Genomic DNA, 7,892 nt, shown 5'->3' on the forward strand with positions numbered 1-7,892 from the left:
TAAATATTTTACACACTGTCAGTACATTATATATATATATATATATATACGATTATGATGTTTTTAAGTGTAAAATTGAAGTGTGTTAGACTATAATCATACGGCTCCGATGATATACTCCAAAATAAAAATATTTATTATTTTGTGAAGTTTCACTTTGACAATATGAAATGAAGCTTTTGTCTATCAAAGGAATGTCACCGAGTTTCGCCGAAAATTTCGATATAAATATGCATAAATTTTAAAGATTTTAAATATGGAAATTAATTTGAAGCCCCTCAGTGATTCCTAAGTTGATCATTCCCTCGGAAAAAATATTAAAACTTTCTACATTTAACAGAACGAGAGAGATTTCTTTCACACGGAGAAAAAAATTCCGGTAAAAGTGCAGTACTGGCAAATTATGGCATTTCCAGTGAGAAAAAGAATCCGGTTTAAAAAAAAGGTATTTTAACCATTTATTAATAATTTTTCCTTTTATGTGGTTACGGTTTACCAGAAATTCTAGTTTTTAAAATTATAATTCTTATTGTCCCTCCTTTAGTAGAACATGCAAAAATAAAAAGTAAAAATAGAATAAAGCATTTTTAGTCCATAATCTAAGTCATCATGATAAAATGACCACATTTTCCAAATTTTATCACGTTTCATAAAACTACTTTTTATTTTTAATTTTTCCAAAATCAGTAAGTACCATAACACTTCTGTAAAGAACTGCCGAGAGTTTTGGTAATCCCAATGAGCCAGAAACGGTAAATTTTATTATATTCAAGCAGTTTTGGCCATACTTGTTTTCTCAGTCTATTTAACAAAAAAAAAATAACATTATCAAACTGTATTTTTATTTGTCTGTACATTTTCATTAGATGTAAAATCACATGGTAGTTCCCCTTATTAATTTCCATTTTTGTTTTATCCAGCAATCGCACAGACAGCTAACCTCACAGTGCTAAAACAATCTTTAAAATAAATATCATGACGGATGGAATAGGTTGACTAACTTGTAGTTGACAGAAAAAAGTTTTATGCTGTGTATAAAAGTAAAAAGTAAATAAATAACAGTATGAATCTCTTGTTCAGTAGGTCGGGGCTCTTAACCAGTGGAGTGGTCCGAAAGAGTAGGGTATGCCTTGTGCTACCTAAATTAAAGTGAAAAACAACGTAAATAAAACGAAAATCAAGTAAAGAAATGGGTATACTTCAGTTTTGGTTCTTTATACAAGAACCTATCTCAGTGTCTAAACACCAATTGACATTAGAAATGTAAAGAGATAATCGCATGCAAAGGAGTTTAACCAGTCAGGATAGAGAAAAAAGTTTAAATTATACAATAAAAGGGAGGGTGTTAAGAGACAGGTGTGAGAAGGTTTGGTCAGTAAGAAACAGGTGTGAGGGGGTTTGGTGGATAAGCAGGCGTGAGAGGATATGACAGATATGGAACAGCTGTGAGGGATAAAGAAAAGATGTGAGAGTATTTGGTGTTTAAGAAACATGGTTTGGCGAGTAAGAAACAGATATGAGGGAGTTTGTTCGTTAAGGAAAAGGTTTGGGAGGGTTTAGTTGAAGTGTGAAAAGGTTTTCCAGGGTAAAGAACATGTATGAGGGGGATTAGTGGATAAGAAACTGATGTGAGAGGGTTTGGTGGATAAACAGATCGAAGAGGGTTATATATACAGAAAACAGAACGGGATAAGAAAGATACAGGATAAGAAACGTATGTGAGGGAAAATGGTGATTAAGAAAAAGATTTGAAAGTGTTAGTTCATAGGAAACATGCGTGAGTTTGTTTGATTTCCTACCAAACGCCAGTTCTTATCAACTTCCTTTTATTACTTTGTTTAAGCATGTTCCTTTATCCCAATTGGTTATTCACTATGCACGGGTTTACCTTACTTACGTTTCTAATGTCTTTTGACGTTGGACACGGACGGAGGTTCTTGTCAAGAGAACCAAAACTATAGTAGGTTCATTTCTGTACTTCATTGGTGCACGTTCGTATAACGAATGGTGTACGTATCACGTTTTTTTTTTTTACTTCAGTCAGTGATGTAGTAATATATATTAACTTATCAATTTCATTCTCCAGTAGTACAGATTTTAAATTTGCAACCATTATATCAAACAGCATGGTAATAATACAATATTTTTTTTTCAATAGCATTTAGTTGAAAATACTGCACTTTTCAGTGCTACAATAATTTTGATTAAAAATTTTACCACATTCTGGNGTACTCATTTTATCGACCCACTGAAGGGATGAAAGACTGAGTCGGCCTTGCCCGGCCCAAGGATTATATCAAACAGCATGGTAATAATACAATATTTTTTTTCAATAGCATTTAGTTGAAAATACTGCACTTTTCAGTGCTACAATAATTTTGATTAAAAATTTTACCACATTCTGGTAATTTACGAGACAAGACAGTTCGGAATAATTTATAGATTTGAATTAATAGGCCATTTCTTTATATACGCTTCTTCGGATAAATATATTTTGCTAATAATATTTTTTTAAAAAAACTGATGAATTTACATTTATTATTTACTTTTTTAGGATAACTTATTCATTTTCAGTGATAAATTGTGTTATTAGATATTATGGCACAAAAGTATTATCATGTCCATTGAACACGAAAGAAATCATAATGTTGACAAAACTTTTATATTTTGTTTGGAACAAAAGAAAATTGAAACAGCTTGTTTGTCAGTAAATAGCAAATAATAATATTAATAATTAAACGAAACTGCTGTTAAATTAGGTTAAAACATAATTTTGAATGAAAAATGCACAGTGAAGGAATGCATTAATTATTTGAACTAAATATACTTTGGAATACTTGCCTTGGAAAATAATTTGACTATGTATTTTCTTTAATTTCGGAAGTGTTTAGTTTTCTAATCATATTTCATTATTCTCCACGCTTTTATTAACCTTTAAAAAAACATGAAATGTTAAGTAATTGAATTTGTAGAGATTAAAATACATAAACTAATTTAAAATTGAGATGATTAAAAAGCTTTTATAATTTGCTTTTAATTTTTTCATGATTTTATTTCTTTTCTCAACTTTTTTTGGATAAAAAGTATTTTTTTACATTAAACGGTAATATTTTTTTTTATTCATGGACGCAAGAAAGTTTACTTTGTTACACTCTTTTTTAGCACAAGAATTAGCAAAACAATATTTATTTGTTTAGAGAATTAAATTGTTTCAGATCAGCAATATTTTTTTTTAAATGTTTTTTTAATGTTAGTTTAGAAAATTTCACATTTTTTTAATGAAAAATTGCAGAATAAAAGCATGCATTGAATATAATCAGACAAAATATATTTAGAGCAGTTTTTGAAGGAAAATGATTTCATATTTAAAAATAACTAATAATCAATTTGAAACAAAGCAATTAATGTAAACCACAAACGGTGTAATTCAGTTTATTTTATTTATATTTTGCTGATCATTTCATTGTAAATAAAATAAGTTTTAACGCTCCCCATTACTTAGTTAAAATTTTAAAACAGTTTAAAGCAGTTTTTACTTTTACGATTTATTTATTTTGCAGTATATCTTAAAACATAACTATTCACCTATTGATTGTAAATGAAATAATATATAACCCTTTCCATGGTTATGAAATGTCAATTTAAGTATCATAAGTGCATATTCAATTCATAATTAATCAACACTTACGACACAATAGAATTACTATTAAGCCTAATAAGAGAGTTTAAACTAACTCAGGGTCCCGGTAATTTTTACCGTAATCTTCATTTCTTATTGGAAACTGTTGCGGAACAAACAATACTGACATACCGTGATGTTTACAGTAACAATTGCCGTAAAATCAATGTAATTAAATGAATGTAACTATAAAATTTACGGTAAAAGTGTATTTTAAGAATGATTTACCAAAGATACTGTACTTTAATACCGTAATTTGATATGAAATTTCTTATTGTGCTTTTAAATTAAATTTAAGTTAAATTTGGACAAAACCAGATTTAAGTATTATTATTATTATTTTTTTATTTCCAATAGCAATGGAATCAAGTATGAATATAGAGATTTTGATACAACATTCATTATTAAAAAAATCATCTACTGAATCCAGAAAGGTTGGCATTTGACTATATAACTTTAATGGATATACTTAAGCTACTTATATAAAGTAACGAAACAAATTCTTTTAATTTTTATTTATTAAGTAATTTATGTATTTATTGCTGTTTAATTATACCTTCCTTAAGAAAGAATATTTAAAGAAACAACGGGAATTCTGTAGTTGCTGGAGGATCCACACAAAATCTACTTTTCTAAACTTAAATGGAAGCTTGTTTCCATTTAACGTATTATTTATATTAAATTTGCAGCCAATTCGTATGGAATTAGGGTTCAAACTTGAAACAACTGTCAGAATATAATATGTCGCTCATCAAACCAAATGGCTATTTCAAAACTTCAGCAGTTGTGTGAATATATGTACAATTTCAGCTTTTTAAAAATAGAAAGTAAACATCGTTTCATTAAGCATCTAATAAAGTTCGCACCAAATCATTTGATTCAATGCTCAAATTTTGTGGTTCTAAGTTAAAATGTTTTTCATCAGAACATATTAGGTCTCCAAATCAATGTTTTTAATTTTAGAAAAAATGAGGCCGAAAACTAAAATATTATTAAAAAAAATAAACTAAATAGCTGAAAATTTCACGCAACTTTTGCTATTTTTAGAATTTTTGTTTGGTTATATTTTTTGGATACATTTCCTGTGCAGAAATTCCATAGATATTCAAAGTTAAGTACAAAATCAACATCTTAAAACGTTAAGGGAAATGAATCACCTTTTTCGAAGGGAATCGGAAATAAAAAAAAATGATATTACAGCAAATTCTTTTGGTATTATGATTAAATAAGTATGGGAATTCCATAGCTTTTAAAGTTATGTACAAATTCGACTCTTTAAATCTTGAATGAAAGCATGGTTTCGTTTAATAGCTTATTAAGCATGCTGCTAATTCAAATGGCATTATGATTAAAAATTTAAATGATTTTTCTGAGAATTTAATAGAGTTTTCTAAATTTTTATTTCAGATTACTAAAAACAATTTTGAATTATAAAATTGAATAACCAAAAGTTTTATACAAATAATAGTTCAGCGCAACTGTTAAACATTATTAACTTTTTGATACAGAATTTTTATTCGTCATACTTTTCTTATTTTTTTTCAGTATTATATTTTTATTATTTTATTTTGTATTTATTCAGGGTAAAATATGTGAAATATACTGTATTTAGCATTTTAAAAATTCATTGTCATAAATACAACATGAAACACTCGTGTCTTTTTCTGCTTTAAAGATACAATTTTCCAATCATGGCTCACTTTTAAACTATAAAATATCAAGTTTGTACTTATTTGTGGTTATTTAGATCTAAAAGAAGCAGTTATTCATCATAAAAATTCCTTTAATTAATTTAGGCCTATAATTAGTTATTTAATTTGTTTAAAATTAATTATTGATACATTTTTGAAATGGAGGAAAAAACAATTCAAACTAATTTTTTTTTGGTACTTATATTTCAGTACAAATATAATTCCGATAATCTAGCAGATTTTTTTAAATAATTATAAGACATTTTTTTATAATTAAACGGGGTCACCGATATCCTATCTGCATCGAAGTGTAAAGTGATGAGCATCTTTGGGATACGCGTCTTCAGCCATGCTCTTTGGCTTACACATTCATTATAAAGATATAATGACTAGTCCATCCCGAAGTGCAGCGGAAATAAAAATGACACTAAAAACTTACACATTTAAGCTCCTATCAAATAACTCAAACTTCTGCTGATCTTTAAGTAGCAGATTTGCTTCGTACAATTTAACGAGCTTCGAAGATTAAATTTCAAAATCGTTTAGTCCTCTCTTCCGTTTAACACCGTGTTAATGTGCCACTACTGCCATAATCGATTATAGGATTTTCTGTGACTGGTATGACAAGCAAGTTTGTCTCACGTAGCTGAAAGTACCGAACTGAAACTGAAAGAACGTGTTCGAAATCGGTAATGTGTTTGTATTTTTTTTGAACATTTTTTGGACGAAGAGATCGATTAGTGCGTGTAATGTACGACATATTGAAAATACGAATGTGTTAAAAAGTGTTATGATGTTTGCCTCTTGAACGGGGGCAAAGACTGTTAGGTGACGTTTCATGATTAATAACCTTAATCACGGAATGAAATCACGGAATAGAATGGTGAACTGAAATGATGATTTGAAGAACAATTTAAAGGGAAATTGAGAAGTGGCAAAATTGTTCCTAAAAGCTCGAATAAATATGCGATGGAAATTGCAAATCTGAAATGAAGAAAAATGTACCATTATGTAGTCAGAAAAGAAACAGTCGATGCGTTTTTGGGTGAAATAATGTTAAAATTTCCCAATTTATATATTACTTACTTTAATACGTGAGTTATGAATGAAATGATCACGCAATTCGTGATCTTTACGTTGCATATTTTGATTTTTCAAACCTCGAGAAGTGTTCGTAATCTATATACTCGTATTTCGCAATTCATAAATTTCAAATTTGAATGCTTTGATAAAAATAATCTTTCTTCTAAAACATGCTTAAAATTAGATAAAATATGAGCTATTTTTCCCGAAAGTTATATTATTATATTATTATTTTTTAAATTTATATTTGTATATATTAAATTTAAATATCATACTCGTATATTAAATTTATATATTATATATTAAATTTATATTATTATATATTAAATTTATATTAATAAATATTAAATTTAAATTGTTATATGATTTATATTATTGCAACACCAAATTGTTTGCACCGCTCTTAAAGTATTTTTTTAAATCAGTCAAATTCTGCACAGAGAAACAAAAATTGGTAACATTACCATAATGTTTGGCAATAGAGTTTCTGGTAAAAAAATAACACAAACTTCTGGCAATGTAAAACAAAATATATGGTATTTACGTCATTCATTTGATAAATTCTGTGTTCATATATGTACCGTTTACCAGGATTTCTAGTTTTTAAAATTATAGTTTTTATGATTGACCCTTTGTAAAAAATTCGAAACAGAAAAATAAATTAAACCGAATAAATTGTGTTTATGCCATGCTCTAAGTTATCGAGATAAAATTACCAAATTTTTGTCCATTTACAAAATTTTATCATATGTTATGAAACCATAATTTATAGTTATTTTTACAAAACGTTTCACCAAAAATTACCGAACTTTTTGATGTTTCCATAGATCCAGAAATACTGTAAATTTTGCCGCATTCTGATAGCTTTAACCACATTTCTTTTCTCAGTTTTGCTTCCACTTGATATAACACTTTGTGACAAGTTTAATGAGAAAGCTTCATATAATATTTTTAAACTGAATAATATTACTTACTTTTTTAAATTAATTTTTTTAAATTTATTTATAGATTTTTTGAACTTATTTACTTGAGTTTTTTTACTGGAAACGAGGTACAAAAAGTACTGTTAAATAATAATACTAAGAATAATATTTATTACAATTTGAATAGAAGTATTGATGCACTTAAAAGAGTAGTCCTTAACTTGAGCATTTCCACTTTAAAATTATATATTCTTCATTTTATTTTTTAACGTCTTTAACGAAGAGAATAATTAATATATTTTATATTGAATTATGTATATTTTGAAGGAAGTTTATAATGAAGTTATGACAGTTGCTTTTATAATGAAGTTATGGCAGTTACTATACCTTTTTTACCATTAAAATTCTAAAGAAACAAAATAAAATTGCTTTTCTATTTATTTATTTTGAAAATTTAAGTTTAAGAATGTTTTCAAATCATTACATCCAAACATTCATCCAATAATATGAATCATA

The sequence above is a fragment of the Parasteatoda tepidariorum genome, chromosome 8 (genome assembly GCF_043381705.1).
Source record: "Parasteatoda tepidariorum isolate YZ-2023 chromosome 8, CAS_Ptep_4.0, whole genome shotgun sequence".
In the NCBI taxonomy this organism is placed as follows: domain Eukaryota; kingdom Metazoa; phylum Arthropoda; class Arachnida; order Araneae; family Theridiidae; genus Parasteatoda; species Parasteatoda tepidariorum.